The sequence below is a fragment of the Trachypithecus francoisi genome, unplaced genomic scaffold, assembly GCF_009764315.1.
Source record: "Trachypithecus francoisi isolate TF-2019V2 unplaced genomic scaffold, Tfra_2.0 Lachesis_group5, whole genome shotgun sequence".
NCBI classification, from domain to species: domain Eukaryota; kingdom Metazoa; phylum Chordata; class Mammalia; order Primates; family Cercopithecidae; genus Trachypithecus; species Trachypithecus francoisi.
In genome coordinates, this window is record NW_022681470.1 from 120781386 (window position 1) to 120808807 (window position 27422).

The 27422-nt window shown below is 37.9% G+C and overlaps 1 long non-coding RNA gene across 1 annotated transcript in view; it reads right to left on the bottom strand.

Annotated features, from left to right (window-relative positions):
• Positions 1–27422, bottom strand: part of LOC117075659 — a 40408-nt gene that overhangs the window by 6988 nt on the left and 5998 nt on the right. The window lies entirely within an intron of this gene.

Here is a 27422-nt window from a genome sequence, read left to right on the forward strand (position 1 = left end):
TTCTCCCACCAACCTTAATGTCACCACACACATGATGGCGAAGAAGATGGAGCCGAAACATCAGCATAAGAATTAGAGGCCCCAATTGAAAGGCGGTTGTGTGGCAGCTAATGGAGATGACTGGGGTAGGGTAAGAGTGGGAAAGCACCAATAAAAGGTTAACGAAAGCTGGAAAATATGGCTGAGAAATAAGCAGAGGAAGAAATTTGGAGTTATTTTCTTTTCCTCTTTATTGCGTTAGAAGAGCTTTCCCTATTTACCATGTTGCCACAGCAGGGCAGAAAAAATAGACCAAGGCAGTGCTGTCCAGAAGCAACAGGATAACAACATTAGTGTTATTATCTAGTGCCAGAACACAGCTGGGGGAGAAGCAGGTAACAACAGATACAGGCAGAACAGCAGCCCCCTAAGAGTTCCTTCTTCCCCTTCTCCCTCGTCTCCTTTTATATGCTGAGGTTGTGGTGGCTTTGCAATGTGTCAACTTGGCTAGGCTGAACTAAATTTCCAAGAATTCCTTTCCTTGTATTTCCAGTTAGGATTACAGACTTTTTGTGTGTAATATTGGAAAGTGAAAGTGAAGCAGCACTCAGGTTGTTTGTTTGTTTGTTTGTTTGTTTGTTTTTTGAGACAGAGTCTTGCTCTGTCACCCAGGCTGGAGTGTAGTGGCATGATCTCGGCTCACTGCAACCTCTGCCTCCTGGATTCATGCTATTCTCCTGCCTCAACCTCCTGAGTAGCTGGGATTACAGGCGTGCACCACTACACCCAGCTAATTTTTTTGTATTTTTAGTAGATACAGGGTTTCACCGTGTTGGCTAGGCTGGTTTTGAACTCCTGACCTCGTGATCCGTCTGCCTCAGCCTCCCAAAGTGCAGGGATTAAAGGCATGAGACACCGTGCCCGGCCCAGATTGGTTTCTTTTTGTTCTGTGTATGTGTGTGTGTATTTTATCCCCAGTAACACAGGGCATGACAACCAGGAACTTCTGGAACTCATGCACATTGTCATTTTGCTGACATTTCATAGAGATGCAAAAGGTCCAACTTGACCTGCACTCTCCTTCATCTTCTCTGACTTATGAGCCAAATGCGTTTAGCTCCATGATGAAGGGTTTCAGCTTCTTCCTACTTCGAGGTTGAAGGCAGTGAGAACTGGTGTGAGTTCTAGTCCATCACTGTGGGTTACAACTCGAGTGCCTTCCCTGCAAACTTCAAACTCTGGCATCAGACATGAACACAGCTGCCCTACAGAGGCTATTTAACCAGCTCATTCAACATGTAGGTTTGAATCCCCTAACAAATCTCTTAATATAAAGAAATAGATGGATTTTTCTTCTAGTGATTCTTCTTAAATACAGAGAATCTAACATTTCACTAAGCGAAAGAAAAAGCTTTTAGAGAGAGCAGTCCCCTAGAGGAAGGCAGGACATTCGCTAGAGAGCAAGATAAACTCTTTTGGGGGAAAGAGGGATAGCAAAGAAGTAATAGAAACATCTCAATTCCCCTCTTGTGCTGACTTCCCCACCCTACCCCTATTCCTTAAACTTACCAAAAAGGTCACAGTTATAGCCTGGAATTTAACCGATACACGCAGGTGAATATGAGCTCATAGACAAACCAGTAAGACATCTGACTTCCATACCAACATTAAAAAACAAACTGGAAAAGCCATACCTGGAAAATCTGGCCTAATAAACCAGAGAGAAAGCGATTTAAAATGATAAAAAATGGGCAAAATATAAGGAACAATGATTTTCAAGACATTGGAATCAGACAATGAGTGGCAGTGACTACTGAGATATGGAAAACAAACTTAGTAAACCCTGAGATTTATAATCACCGAAAAGATGAGGGAGATATTGGTGACATAAAAGGAGAACAAGCAATTCCATGCATAACCAAGCAGCAATACTGTAGTGGAAACATAAAATTTGAAACAAAGAACCCAGTACATTCTATGACAGAAGAATAGATTAATAGCTAAAGAACAATTAGTGAGCTGGAAGATGAGAGTAAAATCTCTCTGTGAAGGCACCAGAAAGATAAAGTTGTGGAAAATGTAAAATGTAAGAGATGTGAAGGATGAAATCAGAAGAAAAACATTCATATGGGAGTCACAATAAAAAATACAAAGTAAAGAAAATTTTGATGGAATAAAAGACCAAGAAGTTCCAAGAATTAGAAAAAGACATACAACCTTGGAATTAACTGGCTCATAAAGTACAAAACGGTACAAATAAGAAAAAACCTTTACTTATATATCCTATGATAAAATATTTTTAAAACTAAAATGCAAACAAAGCATTTAATGTTATCAGGATAAACTGCAGATCACCTCTAAAGAAACAGGTATTAAGCCAACATCAAATTTTACAACAGCAACCTGGACACAAGAAAGCAATAGATATTGATTTGAAGGAAAAGATATTTTACTGCCAACTAAGCTATAATTTAAATGTGATAGAAAAATAAATGCATTTTAGGTGTAAAATGTCTCAGAAGTTGGCTTTACAAGAATCTCTTCAAAAACTTCTTGGAGAAAGTGCTCTACCAAGAAGAGCAAGAAATCCAGAAGATGCTATTAAATACGTGGTGTTTCAGGTATCTAGGACTGCATAATAAATCACCCTAAAACGTAGTGGCTTGAAACAACCACAGCATTTATTTTGCCAACTAATATGCAAATGAGGCAGGGTTAAGAGGATGACTCATCTCTGCTCCCCTTAGCAGTGTGGCTCAAAGGCTTGTATCTAGAATGAACTGAAAGCCCATTTCCTCATGGACTGAGAAGACTCCATCAGCTCGTGATTGGAAGAGCCAGGGCTCCCTAAGTATCCCAAATATACTCTCCATAGGGTCTCTACAATCCAGCAACTTTAAGCTAGCCAAATGTGTAACATACTGGCTTAGTACTGCTTCAAGACAGAAAGCCAGGCGTACGTTGTATTGCTTTTTAATCTATCTTATTCTGTCTTGACTGTTAAGAACTATAAAGGATATGAGATTTTACCCTACTTGCAAGCTAATATGTTAGCCTGTCACAGGTTCATCGATGTTAGCAGAAAACTCAAGGTTCCTGGGTCAGAGACAAAGGATAGTTTATGATTCACAGAAATAGCCATAGAAGAGAAATAAGTATTTTATTTCACCAATTCCTTGAGCCCCAATTCTGACAGGGTGATGCAAAGAGGACCAAGTGATAACTTCCTACACCCTGGGTTGCATTACAGGAGAGGAGCACCGAGCTTAGGAAGCCTAAATATATGATACTGGATGGTAGGCATGTTTGTCCTTTGCTCTGGAGAGAGACACTATATTTTCCAAACTTTAAGCAAGCCTACCCTTTGTTACAGAGCAAAACACTATTGTATGTTTTAAGTCATTGGTTATACAAATATTCTTCAAAAGATAGTCCAAAGCAAAGGTGTTCAGTTTCTCTGCTTGAAAGACATACTGAAATGCAATGAAACCCATGGATAATTAACTCTCAAGAGTCTCATTTCTACTGCATTCTATCTGTCGGAAGTATAAATATTTATTCTTTTAGAAAGGTTGAGTCACTGGGACTTCTATTTCTAACCAAGTTGAAATAACAAGGGCCAGATTTACCTTCCTGTCTTGAAACCAAAATCTGGAAAAAAAAAAAAAAAAAGTATGAAACAATGGTTTTCAGGACATTGGAATCAGATAATGAGTGACAGTGATCCCTAATATATGGGAAACAGACCTGGTAAACCCTGAGATTGCCCCAGCTGCTGAGTTGAAAGAGTTTTCAAGCCTTGGTACAGGGAAAGGGAATCCAAGCAGAGCTCAGAAAATTTCCTAGACAGAGGTGAGAATCCTGGGAGAGCAAGGTGGTTAGAGTTCCTGTAGCGGAGTACCAGAGGAGAGAACTCTGTCCAAAGAAAGGACCTAGATGTTTGAAGAGGGACCCTATTGAGTATTCATCACAGTACTGATCAGTACATGTGTATGAGTAAACTACCTGAGGTGAGAAAGGAACCACCTGAAAAAATTAAAGGGACTAATAACCAGAGATTACACAACTATGGGACAAATGCTGCCATGCTGAAGTCTTTACTTAATGGGACATTAGGAAGAGTATTCAGACATTTCTTGCCTTAGTTGTGATGAGTAATTACTCTAGAAAAAATGTTGCTCTGGTCCTGCCTAGCAAATGTTAAGAAAATTGTTATAATCATATTCCGTATGTTTAAAAGTTAGGAAAAATAATGGACATGTGAAGTAGAGACCTGGAAGGAATAAAAAGGAATGAAAAGAAACTTCTAGAGAGAAAAATTATAACATGTGGGATGCAAAATGCACTGGATGGAATTAATGACAGATTAGACACTGCAGAAGAAAAGGTTAGTAAACTTGAAGACAAATAAGTAGAAGCTTTCCAAAGTGAAACAGGGGGCAGAGGGGACTAAAAAATGAGAATGAGGAACTAGTAGGTAGTAAGGACAACTTCAAGCAGCCTAGTATACATGTTAATGGAATACCTCTCCTTTGGAAAAGGAGACAGAATCATGCAACATAAAAAAATTTGGGAAAAAATGGCTAATTTTTTCCAATTTTGATCAAAACTGTAAAATCACAGATCCAAAGTTAATTTCTTAATTTTAATAAATGATGTATGGTTATATAATATGTTAACATATGGGAAACTGGTGAAGAGTATATTAAAACTCTCTGTATTATTTTTGCAACTCTTGTAGAATTGCTGTAGAAAAAAAAGAAAAATTGCTGTAGAATATTAAAAAAAGACCCAAACATAAGCCACCATTGAGAAATCTATTTTAAATATAAACCCAAAAATAAGTGGAGTAAAATAATACAAAAAAAATTGCAACAAAAATAAAAATTCACGAGTCAGACTTAATTAAACTAAAGATCTTTTTTGTTTGCTTGTTTGTTTTTTGTTTTTTTAAGATGGGGTTTCACCACGTTGTCCAGGCTGGTCTTGAACTCCTGGGGTCAAATGATGCCCCTGCCTGTGCCTCCACCTCCGAAAGTGCTGGAATTACAGGCGTGAGCCACCACATCCAGCATGAATTAAAGATCTTTTGTGCAGTGAAATAAACCATCAATAGACTAAAAAAACAACCTATAGGATGGGAGAAAATATTCACAAGCAATATATCCAACAAAAGTATAATATCCAGAATCTACAAGAAACTTAATTCAACAAGCAAAAAACGAAAAATTCCATTAAAAGTGGGCAAAGGACATGAACAGACACCTCAAAAGAAGACATACAAGTGGCCAAAAAACATGAAAAAAATGCCCATCATCACTGATTGTCAGAGAAATGCATATGAAAAGCACAATGAAATATCATCCTACAGCTGGGTGGCTCACGCCTGTAATCCCAGCACTTTGGGAGGGCAAGGCGGGTGGATCACGAGGTCAGGAGATTGAGATCATCCTGACTAACACAGTGAAACCCCCTCTCTACTACAAATACAAAAAATTAGCCGGGCATGGTGGCGGGCACCTGTAATCCCAGTTACTTGAGAGGCTGAGGCAGGAGAATGGTGTGAACCCAGGAGGCAGAGCTTGCAGTGAGCAGAGATCGTGCCACTGCACTCCAGCCTGGGTGACAGGGCGAGACTCCGTCTCAAAAAAAAAAAAAAAAAAAAAAAAGAAAAAGAAAAAAAAGAAATATCATCTTACACCAATCAGAATGGCTATTATTAAAAAGTCAAAAAATAACTGATGCTGATGAGGCTGTGGAGGAAAAAGAACGCTTGTACACTGTTGATGGGAATGTAAATTAGTTCACCCACTGTGGAAAGCAGTTTGGAGATTTCTCAAGGAACTAAAAAAGAACTACCATTTGACCCACCAATCCCATTACTGGGTATATATCCAAAAGAAAATCATTCTACCATAAAGACACATGTACTCATATATTCATCACAACACTATATACCATAGCAAAAACATGGAACCAGCCTAGGTGCCCATCAATAGTAGACTGATTTTTTTTAATGTGATACATAGACACTAAGGCATATTACATTGTCATAAAAAAGAATGAAATCGTGTCCTTTGCAACTACATGGATACTGCTGGAGGCCATTATCCTAAGTGAGTTAATGAAGGAAAAGAAAACCAAATAACACATGTTATCACCTGTAAGTGGGAGCTAAACATTGGGTAGTTGTGAACATAAAGATGGCAACAATAGACACTGAGGACTACTAGAGTGAGGAGGGAAGAAGGGTGGCAAGGGTTGAAAAACTAACTGTTGGGTACTACGCTTACTACCTGGTTGATGGAATCATTTGTATCTCAAACCTCTACATCATGCAATATGCTACACATGTAACCCCTAAATCTAAAATAAAAGTTGAAATTATGTTATAAAAAGGATATAGAAATGATAGTATGTTAGCATAAATAGAAATTAAGAGTAGCTATACTAAATTAGTCAAAGTAGGTTTCAGAGAAAAGAATATTACAATGAGTAAAGAAATTCATTCCATAATGATAAAAGAGCAATTTATGAAGAGAACATGACATTCCTAAGTGTCTATGCACATAATAACAGAGCTTTAAAATTATATGTAGCAAAATGTGTTAGAACTGCAAGGGAGAAACTATATCCAAGCATTTGATAACATTCAATATCCCTTCGTGATTAAAAAAAATCCTCAAAAAACTGGGTATAGAAGGAACACACCTCAAAACAATAAATGCCATACACACCAGACCCACAGCTAGTATCATACTGAATGGGGAACAACTGATAACCTTCCTGTAGGGAGACCCCCTGATATTATTGCTATGGAGTAAAAGATGAAATGCTCCTGAATATTGTAATCACAAAATTGCATGCAGGATTGTGTAAAGACAATGCCAGCTTGGACTGCCAGAATGAGCCAACAGTGGGTGATGTGCTCCCCCCTGCAAAGAGCCTATGAATGGAGATTTCTATCCCAGAAAAGCAGATGTTCATAGCTCTTTGAATGGAATGTGACCCTTATGGAGAGCCTATAAACAGATGCATGGGGGGCGCTTGTCCATATGGATAAGATAGGGCTATAAATGCCCTCATCTTGCCATGGCTCTTCTAGGCCTCTTTAGGGTTAAAGCATACTCCCTTCTGAAAATTTCTAGTCTAACTGGTTGTCTAACTTCATGTCCTGTTTCTATGGATTGTTTGTAACCAGCTTTTGCTGCAACTGTTGCTGCTGATTAATATCTTGCTAATCATAGGTTATGGAGAGACTGTGTTTCTGTTTTAAGGTTCCTTTAGAAATTACTGATGCACACACTATATTGTAAATTCTTATCTCTGTATACTGTACTTCTGCATACGGATGTTATGATAAAGAATTACTTCATCCCCATGTGACCATCTCACCTCATAATCAAATTGCCCTAAATCCCTCACTAACCTACCCCCACCCTCACTAAACTTAATAATAAATGCTGGCATATCCAGTGCATTGTTGGCACTGCGGGACCAGAAGGCAGTGACCCCCCTGGACCCAGCCTTCACTATCTTGTGTGTGTCTGTTATTTCTCAAAGTGCCAATCTGCGTGGGAACAAAGAGAGAGCCCCGTTGCATTGCGGGCTGCTGGCCAGATCCCGCAATACCTTCCCTCTGAGATCTGGAACATGACAGAAATACCCACTTTCACCACTGTTATTCAACATAGTACTGGAAGTCCTAGCTAAAGCAATTAGACAAGAGAAAAAAATAAAGGGCATCCGAATTGGAAAGGAAAAAAGTTATCCTTGTTTGAAGATGATATGATCTTATATTTGGAAAAACCTAAACCTAAAGACTCCACCAAAAAAACTATGAGAACTGATGAATTCGGTAAAGTTGCAGCATACAAAATCAACAGGTAAAAATCAGTAGCATGTCTATATGCCAACAGTGAATAATCTGAAAAAGAAATTAAGACAGTAATCTCATATACAATAGCTAGAACTATAATAAAATACCTAGGAATCGACTTAACCAAAGTAGTAAAATATCTCTACAGTGAAAACTATAATACACTGCGGAAAGAAATTTAAGAGGACACAAAAAAATGGAAAGATATTCCATGTTCAGGAATTGGAAGAATAAATATTGTTAAAATGTTCATACTACCTAAAGCAATCTACAGATTCAATTCAATCCCTATCAAAATACCAATGACATTCTTCACAGAAATAGAAAAAAAAAATCCTAAAATTTATATGGAAGCAAAAAATGCTCACAATAGCCAAATCTGTCCTAAGCACAAACAACAAAACTGGAGGCATCACATTACCTGACTTCAAATTATACTACAAATCTATAGCAACCAAACTAGCATGGTAGTGGCATAAAAACAGACAAATACACCAATGGAAAAGAATAAACAACCCAGAAACAAATCCATACATGTACAGTGAACTCATTTTTGATAAAGGTACCAAAAACATATTTTGGGGAAAGGGCAGTGTCTTCAATAAATGGTGCTGGGAAAACTGTATGTATATCCATATGCAGAAGAATGAAATTACACCCCTATCTTTCACCATATATAAAAATCAAATAAAAATAGATGAAGTCTTAAATCTTAGACCTCAAACTATGAAACTAATAAAGAAAACACTAGGGAAACTCTTTAGGACACTGGAGTGGGCACAGATTTCTTGAGTAATACCTCACAAGCACAGACAATGAAAGCAAAAATGGACAAATGGAATCACATCAAGTTAAAAAGCTTCTGTATAGGAAAGGAAACAATTAACAAAGTGCAGAGACAACCCACAGAATAGGAGAAAATATTTGCAAACTACCCATCTGACAAGGGACTAATAACCACAATATATAAGGAGCTCAAACAATTCTATAGGGAAATAAATCTGATAATCTGATTTAAAAATGGACAAAGTATCTGAATAGACATTTCCCAAAAGAAGACATACAAATGGCAAACATACATATGGAAAGGTGCTCAACATCCTGATAGATAAATGCAAATCAAAACTACAGTGAGATATCATTTCACCTTCGTTAAAGTGGCTTTTATCCAAAAGACAGGCAGTAGCAAATGCTGAAGAGGATGTGAAGAAAGGAGAACCCTGTTACATTGTTTGTGTGTTGAAGGTCCCAGATACTAAATTTGGCAATAAAAAAAGGGAAGAACGATTCCCATCCAAGACGGCAGATAGAAGGCAGGGATACCATGCATCTTCCACTTAGACAGACAGAACAGCATGAGTAGATTCACACTATCAACTTTTGTTCCAAGAACAACTGCAGAAATGTACCAGGAAAATGAAAGAATTCACAGATCCTTTGAAAGAAGTGGCATGCCACTGCAAACTCCATGAGATAGATGAAAAACTGTGAGTTCAGAGTATGAGGTGGGGGAGAACCTGCCTCAGAACACACATCCCCACTAGGGAATGTGAAAATCCAGTTCCAGGGAGAAGGTTTTACCCTTACCTAGAGCTTGAATGGATTTAGGTGGAATGTGAAATATAAAACTAAAAGCAGCAGCAGGAAGAGGCTCTGTAATTGAGAGCTCCCCGAGCCACCCTCATCAAGGCTAGGACCTCGGCCCACCGTTGGATATTACATCTACCCACCTGCCTTAGCCACAACCAATGTCTACCCAGGGATACCTCCCCTATTGGCCTGAAGCCTGAATCATCAACTTTGTAAATAAAATACTGGGAGAGAATTACATAAATAAAATGTACACCACAAGAGAATGAGATAAGCTTCAAGAGATCTCTGCCATTCCAACTCCATAGGAGGTGATGAACTCACCCTCATATCAAAAAAAATAACTACTACAACCAGCATCAGGGAAAGCTAGTGCACAAAGACTGTCTATAATTAAGAAACTCATACAAAGTCTTCACCCCTACAAGCACTAAGAATCAAATTAGGCTAAAATAAACACTAAAGTCCAGTCCTTAAGGAGGGTGGGGGGGAAGAAACTTAAACTTAAAAAATCACAGTCAAATTAAAAGCAAATTCAAGAACAATTTGAAGAAATAGTCTACCCAAATGAGAAGGAACCGGAAAAGTAATTCTGGTAATATGACAAAACAGGATTCTATAATGCCTGTAAAAGACCACACTAACTCCCCAGCAAAGGATCCAACCAAAGGAGAAATCTCTGATTTGCCAGATAAAGAATTCAGAAGGTTGATCATTAAGCTACTCAAGAAGCCACCAGAGAAAGACGAAAACCAACTTAAGAAATTACAAAAACAATACAGGATATGGATGAAAAATTTCCAGAGAAATAGATATTATTTAAAAAAACAACTTTTGGAAATGAAAGACACACTAAGGAAATAAAAATGCAGTGAAAAATTTCAACAATAGACTAGAACAAGTAGAAGAAAGAACTTCAGAGCTCAAAGACAAGGGTTTTGAATTAACCCAAACAGAGAAAGACAAAGAACAAAGAACTTTTAAAAATGAACAAAGTATCCAAAAAATTGGGGATTATGTTAAATGGCCAAACCTAGTGTTTCTTAGGAAGAAGAGAAATCTAAAAGTTTGGAAAATTTATTTGAGAGAATGATTGAGATGAACTTTCCTGGCCTGCTAGAGATCTAGACATCCAAATACAAGAAGCTCAAAAAACTCCTGAGAAATCCATCATAAAAATGGTTATTACCTAGGCACATAGTTATCAGGTTAGCTAAAGTCAAGATGAAGAAAATAATCTTAAGAGCTGTGAGACAAAAGCATCAAGTAACCTGTAAAAGAAAACCTATCAGATTAACAGCTGATTTCTCAGCAGAGACTTTACCAGCCAGAAGAGTCAGAGTCCTACCTTTAGCCTCCTTAAACAAAATAATTGTCAGCGAAGAATTTTATATTCAGCAAAACTAAGCTTCATAAATGAAGGAGAGATAAAGTCTTTGTTAGACAAACAAATGCTGAGAAAATTTGCCACTACCAAACCAACGCTACAAGAAATGCTACAATAAGTTCTAAATCTTGGAACGAAACCTCAAAATACACCAAAATAGAACCTCCTTAAGCATAAATCTCACAGGGCCTATAAAACAATAATACAATGAAAAAAATGAGGTATTTAGTCAACAACTAACATGATGAATAAAACAATACCTCAAATCGCAATACTAACCTAAATGATCCACTTAAAAGATACAGAATGGCAGAATGAATAAAAGTCCACCAACCAAGTATCTGCTGTCTTCAAGAAACTTACCTAATACATGATTCACATAAACTTAAGGTAAAGGGGTGGACAAATACTCCATGCAAATGGAAACCAAAAGCAAGTAGGGGTAGCTATTCTATTATATCAAACAAAACAGACTTCAAAGCAACAGCAGAAAAGAAAAAAAAAAAAAGACAAAGAAGGACATTATACAATGATAAATGGAGTAGTCCCACAGGAAGATATCACAATCCTAAATATATATGCACCTAACACTGGAGCTCCCAAATTTATAAAACTAGACCTAAGAAATTAGATAGACAACAACACGATAATAGTGGGAGACTTCAATACTCCACTGACAACACTAAATAGGTCATCAAGATAGAAAGTCAACAAAGAAACAATGGATTTAAACTATACTGTAGAACAAACGGACTCCATGGATATTTATAGAACATTCCAGTCAACAACTCCAGAATATACATTCTTCTCATCAGCACATGGAACATTCTTCTCCAAGATAAACACGATGTAATAGGTCACAAGACAAGTCTCAATATATTTAAGAAAATCAAAATTATATCAAATATCTTCTGAAACCACAGTAGAATAAAACTAGAAATTAACTCCAAAGGAAACCATCAAAACTATACAAATACATGGAAATTAAATAATCTGCTCTTGAATGATCTTTTGGATTAACAGTGAAATCAAGATGGAAATTTTAAAATTCTTTGAATGGAACAATAATAGTGACACCAACTAATCAAAGCCTCTGGGATACAGCAAAAGCAGTGCTAAGAGGAAAGTTCATAGCATTAAATGCACACATCAAAAAGTCTGAAAGAACACAAAGAGAAAACCAAATGTCACACTTCAAGGAACTAGAGAAACAAGAACAAACCAAACCAAAATCCAGCAGAAGAAAAGACATAACAAAGATCAGAGCAGTAAAGAGAATTGGGATCATGGAGGACAGGAGACAGAACTAGCCTGTAGCTCTGACTTGGATGGACAGAGCAGCATATGAAGGTTTGCATCATGAATTTTAGCTCCAGATCAACTGCAAGAACAAGCCAGGAACCCCAAGAGAGGATCCACAGACCCTCTTAAGGAAGTAGACTGCTCCTGCAGGAACTGGGAGATACCCCAAATACTATGACTACCACACCTGCTGAAGTGGAAAAGGAACATCCTCCTCTCCCGAGCACACATCCTCACTGGGGAAACTGAAAATCTGTTTGCAGGACAAGTTTCCGACCTTACCTGGAACTGAGTCAATTTAGAGAGTTGAGTGAAATACAGGGATAGAGGAAGCAGCAGAAAAGGCCCTGGGAGCTCACTGGGTCCCCAAGCAGGCCATTCCTGCCTGGCACCACAGGGATTCATCAGGAGGGTGGTCAGAGGAGCAGGGGAAAATGTCACAGGGAGAAGGAAGTCTCTATCTGAACTTTGTAACAATTTGAACCAGGCAAGAAGCCTCTTGGCCAGAACTCAGGGGAGAGCATGAATCCAGTGGGCATACTCCACAAGTGAGGGAAGAACCAAGCCCTTTTCTTCAGCAGCTGGGAGGCAGGTAGCCCAGGGCAAGTTCTCAAGCCCTGTTCACCCACAGCCTGGAAATAAACTTGGTGCTATTATAGGGGACATGGTGGGAGTGAAATAGGCTCTTCAGTTTGTGTGGGAGCTAGGTGAGGCCAGTGACTGCTGACTTTTCTGCACTTCCCTGACAATCTGCATGACTCAGCAGAGGCATCCATAATTCTCCTAGGTACACAACTCCATTGACCTGGGAGCTCACCTCTATCCCCCAAAGCAGCTGCAGCAAGCCCTGCCCAAGGAGAGTCTGAGCTCAGATATGACCAGCCCTGCTCCCACCTGGTGGGCCTTTCCTATCCACCCTGGTAGTTGAAGACAAAGGGCATATAATCTCGGGAGTTCTAGGGCTCCGTCCACCACTGGTTCCTCTCCATACTACCACAGCTGATGTTTTCTGTTAAGCACACCTACTGGCAAGAGGCCAACCAGGACAAAAATAGGGCATTAAACCACCAAAGCTAAGAACCCTCACAGAGTCTCCATTTCACCCCACTGCCACCTCCACCGGAATAGGTGCTGGTATCCATGGCTAAGAGACCCATAGACAGTTCACATTAAAGGACTCTGTGCAGACAACCCCAAGTACCAGCCTGGAGCCAGGTAGACTTGCTAGGTGGCTAGACCCAGAAGAGATATATCACTGCAGCTCAGCTCACAGGAAGCCACAACCATAGGAGAAGCAGGAGAGTACTACATCAAGGGAACACCCCATGAGACAAAAGAATCTGAAAAACAGCCTTCAGCCCTAGACCTTCCCTCTGACAGAGCCTACCCAAATGAAACAAAACTGGAAAAACAACTCTGGTAATATGAAAAAACAAGGCTCTTTAACACCCCAAAAATTCATACTAGTTCACCAGCAATGGATGCTAACCAAGAAGAAATCCCTGGTTTACCAGAAAGAAAATTCAGGGGGTTATTAAGCTAATCAGGGAGGCACCAAAGAAAGGCAAAGCCCAATGCAAGAAAATCCAAAAAACAATGTAAGAAGTGAAGGGAGAAATATTCAAGGAAATAGCATAAAGAAAAACAATCAAAACTTCAGGAAATATTGGACACACTTATAGAAATGCAAAATGCTCTGGAAAGTCTCAGCAATAGAATTGAACAAATGAAAGAAATTCAGAGCTCGAAGACAAGGTCTTTGAATTAACCCAATCCAACAAAGACAAAGAAAAAAGAATAAGAAAAAATGAACAAAGAAGTCTGGGATTATGTTAAATGACCAAACCTAAGAAGAATCAGTGTTCCTGAGGAAGAAGAGAAATCTAAAAGTTTGGAGAATATATTTGCGGGAATAATCAAAGAAAACTTCCCTGGCCTTGCTAGACACCTAGACATCCAAATACAAGACGCACAAAGACCACCTGCGAAATGCATCACAAAAAGGTTTCAATAGGCACATTGTCATCAGGTTATCTAAAGACAAAGGAAAGAATCTTAAGAGCTGTGAGACAAAAGCACTAGGCAACCTATAAAGGAAAACCTATCAGATTAATGGCAGATTTCTCAGCAGAAACCATGAAGGGACTGGGCCCTGTCTTCAGTCTCCTGAAACAAAATAATTATCAGCTGAGAATTTGTATCCAGCAAAACTAAGCATTATATATGAAGGAAAGACACAGTCATTTTCAGACAAACAAATGCTGAGAGAATTCACCACTACCAAACCACCACTACAAGATCTGCTAAAAGGAGCTCTAAATCTTGAAATAAATCCTGGAAATACATCAAACCAGAACCTCTTCGAAGCATAGATCACATATGACCTATAAAACAGAAATACAATTTAAAAAACAAAAACTAAAATAAAAAAAAAAACAAGGTACACAGGCAACAAATAACATGGTGAATGCAACGGTACTTCACATCTCAATACTAACATTGAATATAAATAGCCTAAATGCTCCACCTAAAAGATACAGAACTGTAGGATGGATAAGAACTCATCAACTATCTGCTGCCTTCAGGAGACTCACTTAACATATAAGGACTCACATAAAGTAAAAAGGTGGAAAAAGGCATTTCATGCAAATGGACACCAAAACTGAGCAGGGGTAGCTATTCTTATATCAGACAAAATAAACTTTAAAGCAACAGTGGTTAAAAGAGACAAAGACATTATATAATGGTAAAAGGCCTTGTCCAACAGAAAAATATCACAGTCCTAAACATGTATGTACCTAACACTGGAGCTCCCAAATTTATAAAACAATTAGTAATAGATCTAAGAAATGAAGTAGACAGCAACACAATAGTAGTGGGGGACTTCAATACTCCACTGACAGCACTAGACAAGTCATCAAGACAGAAAGTCAACAAAGAAACAATGGATTTAAACTATACCTTGGAACAATTGGACTTAACAGATATAGAATTCTACCAGACATTCAAAGAAGAATTGCTACCAATCCTTTTGACACTATTTCACAAGATAGAGAAAGCGGAAACCCTCCCTAATTTATTCTATGAAGCCAGCATCACCCTAATACCAAAACCAGGAAAGGACATAACCAAAAAAAAAAAAAAAACTACAGACCAATATCCATGATGAACACAGATGCCAAAATCCTTTAAAAAATACTAGCTAACCAAATCCAACAACATATCAAAAAGATAATCCACCATGATCAAGTGGGTTTTATACCAGGGATGCAGGGATGTTTTAACACATGCAAGTCAGTAAATGTGATACACCACATAAACAGAATTAAAAACAAAAATCACAGGATCATCTCAATAGATGCAGAGAAAGCATTTGACAAAATCCAGAAACATTTTATGATTAAAACTCTCAGAAGAATCAGCATACAAGGGACATACCTCAATATAATAAAAGTCATCTATGACAAATCCACAACCAACATAACACTGAATGGGGAAAAGCTGAAAGCATTCCCTCTGAGAACTGGAACAAGACGAGGGTACCCACTCTCACCATTCCTTTTCGACATAGTACTAGAAGTCCTAGCTAGAGCAATCAGACAGGATAAAGAAATAAAGGGCATCCACATCGGTAAACTCACTGTTGGCTGATGATATGATTGTTTACCTAGAAAACCCTAAAGACTCCTCTGGAAAACTCCTAGAACTGATAAAAGAATTCAGCAAAGTTCCTGGATACAAGATTAACGTACACAAATTAGTAGCCCTTCTATACACCAACAGCGACCGAGTGGAGAATCAAATCAAGAACTCAACCCCTTTTACAAAGTTGCCAAAAAAAAAAAAAAAAGTAGTAATATACCTAACCAAGGAGGTGAAAACATTCTACCAGGAAAACTACAAAACACTGCCAAAAGAAATCATAGATGACACAAAGAAATGGAAACACATTCCATACATCCCATTAATATTTCCAGTTTAAAGATAATGATGCTGTGGTTCATAGAGACCACAGAACTTCACCAGGAGTGCCCAGTTTGAAAATTAGATCTAGTGTTGAACTCATGTATTCTTGACACTGATACTAAAATACATCAACACTATATTCACTAAGTGAAATATATGTAGTAAACATTCTAGCCAAATAGTGAGTAGACACACTGAAAAGAGTTAAAACTAGCAAAGGAAATGGCCCCTTAGTCCTTAAGGAGGAGTGTAGGGTGTAAGGAAGTAATTAGGGAAGCAGTCAGCTTTCATTGCACCTCAGAGCCTGAGAGAAACTGCAGAGTCTTAAACAGTAATGAGGCGTCTGGTTCCCTGAGTCCTCAGCTAGTGGTCACTAAGTATGGCACAGAAAGCCCATATACCGTCAACCATCCCATACAGTGATCTATTTCAGAAGAAATGTATGCAGATAACTTTTTCTTCCTCACATGGAGATTTCTAAGAAAGCACAAAATGAAGCCAGATGCTGAAATGAAGGAACAACCTTTCTCAGCAAGACTGGAACCAGCTGAATCTCTTGGGCCCTGGATTCTCTTCATTAGGTTTATCAAGAGCATCCAGGAACCTGTGCCTTTCTCAGCAGGGAAGAGCAATCAATCCATGTGTAATGGAGACAAGATGATCAGAAGAGTCTCAGTGGTCCCCTTACTTTAAAGATATGCAAGACATCAGTCAAGTACTTTCACTCAGTGTCAGCGAAAGGCAAGACTTAGTTAAAATTGTAGGTAAGCCATGGTAGATCCTCCGCGTGCCCTTTATCCCACGTTTCAGATTCTTCTTGCTGGGAAAGTCCCATTTCCCCTTCCACTTGCTGGCCAGCTTTCTCCAGCTTCCTCTTTGCTCTGGCTACATATATTTTTTAAATCATTTACACCTCAGAGTGAAAACAAAAGCCTTTGTTCTGGGGTACACTTGCTTTTGAAGCATCATCTCTAATTGGTGACTGAGAGACACATGTCACCTCCTCAAGGCAACTATGGGAAGACAGAGGAGGAGATTTGTGCAGAAGAAGCTGAGTGTACTTCTCAGGTCTATGACGTCTCAGGGCTGAGGCCACTTACTCCCAAGCTGCAGGACAAAGTGAGAAATTCCCCTTTCGCTCATCAGCTGTCAGCTCCAAATTGCACCATTTACTAGCTGAGGATTTTAAGGAAGGAAATTTTGTGGCTATCTGGTCAGTGGGGGAAAAAAAAATCCCATTGAAGTAGGTGGGTTGCTTTACTAGCCACAAGAGGAAATTAAAATCTGTTGCCACTGAAACATGAAGCTATGCTATTTTTAGGCCAGAAGTAATTAAAGCAGAAGTAGAAGAAAAACCAACACAAATTATGAGATTTTACAATTAAATAAAGTATTTCAACCTTAGACCTTTCTGCAGAAGGTAAGACTTGAGAATAAAAACAGTCTGTGCCTTTTTTTTTAAACTTTTAACCATAAAAGTAGAAATTATCCGGTTAACGGATTCTTCAAGAACAGAAAGTGCAGTAGGGGTAGGGAGGGAGATAAGGGACTCTTTCTTTTACCTACTAGCATGCAGTGGCCTTGAATGCAAAGATTGTGTATTATTCACCTTTGTATAATCAGTGTTTGGCATATAGGGACCCATGGATAGTGCAAAGGTTTTAACTTGGTTGTCGACTATAGTCTATTCATAGTTACTATGGGGTGTTCTGTGCTGAGGATTCCAAGGCTCAGAGGAAAAGAATGCTGCAATCTATTAGTGCTGTCTTCCATGGAACGGGGGGCAAAGGTTGGAGGATGGGGCTGCAGAATTTACCATCCCTTTAGTGAAGAGTGAATAAATTTGCTTTTGGTAGGGAAGGATGTGAAGAAAATTTTAGCAATGTAAGAATTTATGTTTAGGGGACTTCTCTGAAGAAATAAATAATCATTTGGCAATGCTATCTCCGTGTCTGACCACTTCTTCTCTCCACCTCCAGAAAAGAAAAACCTGAGGCAGGGGAGTCAATGTTTCTGTTCAGTAGTGAGCCACAGGACCAAAGCTAAGTGTCGCCTGCACAGGTGTTTGTTTGATAACCAGGGAGTACTGCTAGAAGACCAAAGCTAGTAGTGGGACCTGAAGTGAGTAAAGACCACAGAGAGGTTTTATTCATGGCTATCTTCTTTTGGTTATAAATCCTCAGGAAGACCATAGTGTTATAATGGAAGTTTAGTGGAATTAAACTCAAGCATCTGAACATTATGCAATAAATTGCATTCACCTTCAATCAAAAGGGCCTGACACCTGAAGGCTGTCAATAAAACAATAGCAATGGCAGCAGATAATTATGCATCTCAAGTGTGTGGACCAAAAATTTTGAATGGCAAAGAGATTTCCAAGACAAGAATAACTTGGTTTATTCTTCCTCTAAGATCACTCCAGTTACAAAGTAAACTCACTGTAAGACATTTAATTTCTTTTTCCTAACAAAAGGATGATTGATAGCACCCAAATGAACAAGGGAATTCAGGAAGAGGAAAAGATAAATGAACCTTCCTCTGCCCAAAGGAGATATTTAAACTCTTGAGTTTAGCCCACAGGATGGGCCTGTTTCCCATCGTCTATACACACACCGCAGTCTTGGAATCCAGTAGGGAGCAGTTGCCAATGCTCTCCATATGTATTAGACATGAAGCACCATGCAGCTGCTAAACACTTTCAGTGTAACAGACATATACACTTTCCTTTAAAATGATGGTGCTATAATAACCATTCTCACACGGTCATGGAGTCTTTATTAAATGCTAGGAAACTGTGAACTTTTCTGCCTCTTGACCACTTTCTAGATTTGGAGAGGAACAAAAAACAAAAAGAAACAGATCATGAGGAGTAGGAAACTTGTCAGCAAAGATTTCATAGAAGGGATAACCTTTGAGCTGAGGCTTGCAAGGTGAGTAAATATTCTTCTGGAAGTTTGGAAGAAAGGACAATCTGAGCAAAGATTCAGAGGTGAGAAACAGCCAGGCATGTAAGATTCACATCTTCCACATTATTCTCATTCTCTGGCATAAGCTTATAATTTGGGATGAAGGCACTATAACCTGCCTTATTTAAATGGTTTTTCTCACCTACTTGCTTCCCAGTGGCTGGTGAGACAGATCCATTCTAAGAATATCCACCCTCAGCAAAGAGCAGCCTCAGAGTTTTAACGGAAGACATAACATGATCAGAGTTGTGCTTTAGAAAGATCACTCGGGCAACAGTGAGGAGGATGAAGGGGAGAACGACAGTTTGGAGTGAAATGAAATAGCCCAAAACTAGCAAGAAAAGTTGGTGGTCTGAACAAAGATTATGTTGGGAACTTGAGTAGGCTGATTATTCCTCTTCCCTGCAAACTGATGTTTTTAAAATATTTGCTCAACATTTGCTCATAGAAGGAGCATGTTGCTAGTCCCCACTCACAAAATCAGAGCCCTGCATTATCCAGAACCCATTTGCTTCCTAATGCAGTTTAATAACTATTGCTTGCAACTGAAGCAGGCCCCATGAAGGTTTCAGCCCTCAGCCAAAGGCTTTTCAGTGTCCTTCTTTCCAGCAATGCAGTATCCTCCTTTGAAGGCTATTGTTATATACAAGATTTACAATGGTCTGTAAGCACCACTTATAGATTAGTATCCCAAGCTCCCAGTTGGCATGGCCTTACCCCTTGGTCTACCTTTGCTTGAACTAAAGCATAAAGAACATTTGGCCAGGCGCAGTGGCTCACACCTGTAATCCTGGCACTTTGAGAGGCCAAGGCGGGTGGATCACAAGGTCAGGAGATTGAGGCCATCCTGGCCAACATGGTGAAACCCTATCTCTACAAAAAATACAAAAATTAGCTGGGCATGGTGGTGCATGCCTATAGTCTCAGCTACTCATGCCTTTAATCCCCGCACTTTGGGAGGCTGAGGCAGACGGATCACGAGGTCAGGAGTTCGAGACCAGCCTGACCAACACGGTGAAACCCTGTCTCTACTAAAAATACAAAAGTTAGCTGGGTGTAGTGGTGCACGCCTGTAATCCCAGCTACTCAGGAGGTTGAGGCAGGAGAATCGCTTGAACCCAGGAGGCGGAGGTTGCAGTGAGCCGAGATCACACCACTGCACTCCAGCCTGGGGACAGAGTGAGATTCTGTCTCAAAACAAAAACAAAAACAAAAACAAACAACAACAACTACAATGGAAAAACACACACACACACACACATTTAGGTAGGAGAGAATTGATACAGGCACTATTTTAAAAAGTGTGATATATATGACCCAGTGACTACAAAGCAGGAGATAGGAGATAGGGCAGAGGAAAGCAAAGTCAACAATGGACACTGAGAAACAAGAATTAGAAAGCAGGAGAAGAAACTTGAAACAGATGGACTTGAAAGTTGCATTAGACGGGGTTGATTAATGGCTCCCAAATCTCAGTGGCTTAACATATAAAATTCTCACTTATGGAAAATCCAATGTAATTCCTAGCAGGAAGGGCTTCTTGAGAGGCTCCTCTCAAAGTGATGGCTCATAGACCAAGACTCCTTCCACCTTGTGGCTCTGCCATCTCATGGTTTCAATGTTGTCCAGGTACCAGCCTGTCAGCAGATGTTTAGAGTATCATGTATACTCAGGTACAATGCACACACTTCCTCTCACATTCCATGGGCAGCTACTTATCATGAAACCCACCTAGACATGCGAGTGAGTCAGAAAGTTAGTCCCTGTCTGGGCACTGCTGTCCAACAACTACACCATGGAGGGGATCACAAATCTGGTCATCACCCAGCTGACTCTGTCACAGAGTCAAGGGAAGAGAAAGTTCCAACACATGAGTGACTGATACATGTAAAATTTTATAATACGACAAATGAATGGATAAACACAATGCAGTGTACACATAATATGCAATATTATTCAGCCTTAAAAAGGAAGGAAATTCTGACACTAAAACATGGATGAATCTTGAAGGATTGTGCTAAATGAAGCAAGCTAGTCACAAAAAGACAAATATTGTATGACTTCACTTATATAAGGTACCTAGAGTAGTCAAATTTAGGGAGACAGAAAGTAAAATGGTGGTCAACAGGGGAAAGGGGGTGAGGGAATAGGGAGTTATTGTTTAATGAGTACAGAGTTTCAGTTGAGGAAGATGAAAAAGTTCTGGAGATGGATGGTGGGGATGGTTGCACAACCAAGTGAATGCACTTAATGTCACAGAACTGTACATTAAGATGGTAAAAATGGTTAACTTCACATGTATATTTATCATAATAAATTTTTTAAAACTTTTTATGAAGATGTTTAGCCCTGTGTTACAATATCTAATGTCTAATATTTATTGGCCATAAATCCTTCCAGGATAAGGTCATACCTAAATAGATGACACCTAACTTTTTAATTTTTTCATATGTTATCTGCTTTAACTAAATGAATAGTCACAGAATAATTTCTCTCCAACTTGATTTTCATCTCTCATGGACACTAAATACCACAGGTTTTCAGGTCTAGATGTAAAAGACAACTGGATTTCTTTAAAGCTTTGCCTTGTTCCTTCATGCCTGGATTAAATACCCCAAATTCTTGACAAGTTGATCCAGCACAAAAAAAAGTAGATCAGAATGTCAGAGGAAGAAAAGCATGAGAACAGATCATATATGCACACTATGACACTTCTTTTTCTCATATATATGATATATATGTACATATTAATAAATGTCACTTAAAAGTTAACAGTAATCTACTGTAAGCAGGGTGATTACAAGAGTTGGTTGCTTTCTTCTGCATATTTGCCTCCTATTTCCAAAATGTAGTTCATATGTATATATTGCCTATCCAATCCACTAGTCTAAGAAGCTGTTAGGTTGGTGCAAAAGTAATTATGGGTTTTGCCATTAAAAGTAATAGTGAAAATCGCAATAACTTTTGCACCAACCTAATATATAGTGCTCAGGCTTTGAGACTGTTGGTATTGTTAATGCTGGGAAAAAACTTTTAACATATACATAAGAGTGGATCTCTGAGGTACATCTTTCCTTCAGAGATTTTCTATCTAAAAAAAAAAAAAATTAAGTATATTTGACACCTTCTAACCAGAGCCTGCTTAATCCTTCTATAGGCTTAGTTGACCACTGTAATTTAACATTTTTCAGAGGAACAGAAGATAAATCTCTTGTTAAGAAATATGCCACATAAACAACTTTTTTAGTGATTTTAACCTTCCTAACAAATATTTCTGTTATAGAGGGGACAGAGGAAGTGACAGGATGTCCAAGTGAAATATGCAACGATGGCAAGAAATACATTTATGAAACTGCCCCCAAAGTCCTGACAAACACAATATTTGTATTCTTCAACTTTTTTGCCCTTCATTCCTCTGACTCTTTTGTTTTGATTTCCTTATTTGTCTGTTCTTCTTTAGCCATCTCTGCAGCATCTTTTCAGACAGTCATTGGGCAAAAGGGAACATGAACTCAGTGCTCCTCTCCTAAACACAAAAGTGCCTGGTATTAAGTAAGCACTTAATAACTCTTTAAAAAAAAAAAAGAAACAGAGCCAAGACTGAAGACTACAAAGGCAGCCATTACAGTAGCAATGTAGAGATTAGGTGTTTTTCAGCAGAGTCCTCTTTCAGAGAGGCTTCAGTGGGGCCAAATTTGTAGACCTTTAAGGAGGAGCTGAAACCGAGTAATTCATTTTTATTACCATCCTTTGAATAAGGGAAAAAAATTATAAATTTAAAAAGGCTCTTTGTTTTACACATTTTTTAAACACTAAAGTTCATATAATTTGAATACAAAATTTCTTTGGGTTCTCGTCGGATTTAATCACACCTTTTTCTTTCATTGATTCTTATATAAGTATGGTAGCTTACATACTCCAACGTGACTTTACAGTCCTGGAGGAGCAGAATCATGTTTTATCACTTTTCTTATATCATGGTCAGAGTTAAACATTTTTCCAGGTACATGGTAGCTGCTTTATACATACATATCAATTCGTTTTTTAATCAAAGAAATAAATGTGCTTGTAAACGAAAAACAAAAATATTTCAAAAGCTTAAAAGACTTTTGTAGGAAAATAACACACTTCCTTGGGAACATCCATCCCCTATTCCCTACCCACCCTTGATTGAGGCAACTGCTTTGAGTTCTTATAGCCATTTCTTCTGGTATTTCTTTCTATATTACTTTCCAATATGTGTGTTATTTCTTGATTTATTAAATGTACATCTTCTCTATTGATATTTTTTGCATTTAATACCCTTACACCATCATTGCTCACACACTCAGTTCCCCCGTCCCCTTATCCCAATAAAGTCATATCACGATTTATGGTAAAGTAAATAATCAATAGTTATACTACAATAATGATGTAAATATTATTCACTGCTGAGCCAAACAGTATGTAAGAATTATGCTTTCCTTTATCAACAACCTGTTTTGCTTTTGTTTTCATTTTCAACATTTTCTCCATGACTAATTATTCCATCACATCTGTGATGTGTTTGTCTATATTATTTTTCAAGAGCCTTTTTCTTTCTTTCCCCTAGAGCTCTCCCTTCTGGGCTTCTGCATGCTGCAGCACAGTTTTCACTGTGGTACTTCCTTTCCTTGGCTGCTGTTCCTTAGCTAGCTGTTTCCCAAGCCTTGTCTTTCTCTTCCTTCTTTCACATATTCCCCAAAAGCTTTCTGTGACAGGATGCATGGGAGTTACATTTTTTTGAGCTATTGTGTGTGCAAAAATGAATTGTTTTTCCACACTTGATACCTGAGTATGAATGAGCCAATGAATGGAAATGGAAATGGGCATAGCATGTGCAAAGGCCCAAAGGAAAGAAGGTGTTGCACATTTGTGGGATGGTGAAAGAGAAGAATAACAGGTTTGATCAACCGAGCAAACAACAAGAAAGTGGACTGCACCATTATTTTCATGAGAAGGCTATTTAAAAATGAGAGCAAATAAATAACTTTGAATATTAATTCAATAAATTACAAAAGGTAAGGATCCTCTAGGAGAGCACAGAGTTGTGTTATCTATATAGTTGTATTGAGTTAGAGACAATATCATCAATGTTATATTCTTTGTTTTAAAATTCTAATAGCAGCAAGATGCTGTGAGGAAAAATGATTCACAGACACATTTTCCTCCTGCCTTCTAGCAATTTATCCTATAATATCTATGTGAGGTCATTGAGGCTGTTAGGTGATATGGTAGTTTCCAAGCTTGACTGGGCAGCAGAATTACCAGAGAGTGCTTTTAAAAAAAAGTCAAGTTCCAGTTCTTATTCCAGATCTACAGACTGAGAAGCTCATTTGGCTAGAGTTTGAGAGTAGGAATGGGGAATAAGTGGGAAAGGATCTGAGATGCTTGTGGGATTGCCAGTGAATGGAAGCTCACCTCTCTTGCACAGTCTCAGAGTCCAGCAGCCCTGAATAGGTTATTCAGGGGCAGAGGCTATGCCTTGTACAGCACTGTATCCAATGCCCAGAACTCTCTCTGGCCAAAGGCACGCACTCTATAAACTTACACTAAATTAAAGAAGGGTTGACACACTTCACCTTAAACTGTAAATGCTGATTATATATCTGCTCCCACATCCTGCCGTCCCTAATGAGCGTGCAAGATGCTTAAGGTCCTGAACGATATCCTTTATATTAGCACACCAAAGTAAAATACAAAAAGTGTAAATACATGAAGCAATAAATATAAGGAAATTATTGAAATACATAAGAAATATAGTATATAAACTTACTACCAACTTTAACTAGCTTTCTTTCTGATATCAAAGCCACAAGCCAAGGCCTGTTGTGTTTTTGTCTGTTTGTTTTAAGAAAATGTAAGAGAAAATAAAATGTCAAGACTGGAGATAAGATTGAGAGGTCGGGAGAAAGAATCAGCCAAAGACTTCCAGAAAACTGCTCCATGCTGAAGCACTATTGCATTGGACAGAGGAAGAGTCCTATTAAAAGGAGATTTTGCAATGTTTTTATTACACAACTGTTCATTAGCAACATATAGTCTCTGTTGGATTTTTGAATAAATAAATGTTTATATGATGTGAAGTGAATCCAACTATTATTTGCAAGAGATAATAAAGAGCTGATTAATACCATCTTTAGCAAGGACATTGAAAACTTCCTCATCCAGGAAGACAACGATTAACAGGGCAAATTTAACCAATGAGGTGCCGTGTATTTTTAAAAAAAGAGTCAAATGATAATAACAATTAATAACAAGCTTCAAAGCAATTTGCCCCAAAATGTAAAATTCGAGAACTAAAATTCAAGAATGTTAAGTTTCCTACGTCTAACAAAATGAAATATTTTACCTGTGCATCATACTATGCAAATATATAAAAGCTCCCACACACATAATTTTTAGTGTGTAAGTCTCATATGAAGGCAGATTTTTGTGGTAATTTCTTTGGTAAGAAATGGAAATTGTCAAAACATCCTATGGTCATTTTTTTCCTTTCAGTTTCTAATTTTTTTTCTGATTATTAAAATAATACGTTTTTTTCATAAAGTACATGCAAGTGTAAAAGAACAGGAATAAAACTACCCATTAATATCTTGCCAAATTTTATTATCTTTTTAAATTATTTATATAACTGAAATCTAGTGTATAAATTTAGTATCTTGACATTTTCCACTTTCCATCTTTGAGAATGTATTTAGACCTGTTTCCGATTGCTTTCTCCTTATACATCCCTAGAAGAATAAATAGGGTGTAAACACTTGAAAGATTTAAAAGTATACAGCCAAATTACTTTCCAGAAACTTTGTACCCATTTGATAAGGGTGCTCATTCTGTTTCACTCTGCTTAGCACTTGATTTTTAAAAAATTGTTCTCTGCTAATCTAAAAGACAAAAATGTAGTTTTCTTTTTGTTTTAATTTGCATTTCTTTGAGTCCTAGTGAGGCCATTAATATTTACTGGATTGTTATATTTTTATTATGTGAATGGAAGATTCACGCCCCTTGCCCGTTTACCTCCCAAGGTCTTGCTGCTTTTAAAAAAATCACTTTGTATGAGTTATTAATAAATTAAAATTATATACCTGTCTATCATGCTTCTTGCAAATACCACTTTCTTCATTCTAAGTTATATTGATGGGAAGTTGAACTGATGAGAAAACATTACTTTTATAGCAACTTTTTTAAAAAAAGAAAATTAAAAAAGAAATATTCATAAGATGTTGATTACAAGACATCGATCTTAGCTATGTTAAAATGCATATAATGCTACAATATTAAAATATGAAGAATGTTAAAATGTAGAGTTGGCTCTGAATAAGTACAGCATGATTTCATTATGGATTCTTATAATTGATTGGATCATGTGATAAGTATTGCTACTAAAGAGAGTAATACGACCCAATATCTTAAAGTGTACGCAGTTTGATAAAATGCATGAATTTTAATATAGCTCATAAGATGCTGAATCAGTTGCAGTTACCTGACTTTGGATCATAAATTACTCTAAGTTATTTAGTTGATAAATGCTGCTTGATGATGTAGTAATTGATGGGCAAGAATTCTGTTGTGAGTGTTAATGCCATGTGTTGAGTTATGTTGTGCTAGTTCATTCTAGTTATTATCAGGAAACTTACACAGATCTATCTGTCTATACCTATGCCCATATATCTATACATGTGTACATCTATCACTCTATCTATCTATCCTAAGTGTGTGTGTTTTTGTGTATGAAATGAGTCATTAATGTTGAATGTTTAACATCTACAAAAGCTGCCACCACAAGGCCACTTTTCCAGAGCTCTTTTCACATTCATTGTCTATCAAGAATCATAGAAAGGCCTAGAAAATGTGATCATTTTGAAACCTGAGGGTTTATTGACCTGGAGCTATGTATATGTAACTTGTTACAGTGGAACAAGCTAAATCGGGTTTCTCTTATCGGATAAAAAAGTATTTCTTGTATCTAAAGCCTGAATGTTGTACTGTAATTATTCCTCCTTACTATTCACTAGTCCAGGGATATTTTGTAACCCCTCACAATAACAATAAATACAGCTATCAACTGAGGGTATTAATGTGCTAATCACTTCAGAAATTTTGTGAAGAAAGAATAGTTCACATGGAACCAATAGATTGACTTCATCTTATTTGTGTATTCATTCCAACATTTTTTTGAGCACCTTCTGTTTGCCAGGCACTGTTCTGTGTAATGGGACAAACAAAAAAGACAAGGTCTCTGATTTCATGGTATTTACAATGCGATGGGTTTGGGGTGAGGAACAGATAATAAACAAGTGAACAAATAAGAAAATGCCAGAATGTGAATAAGAGC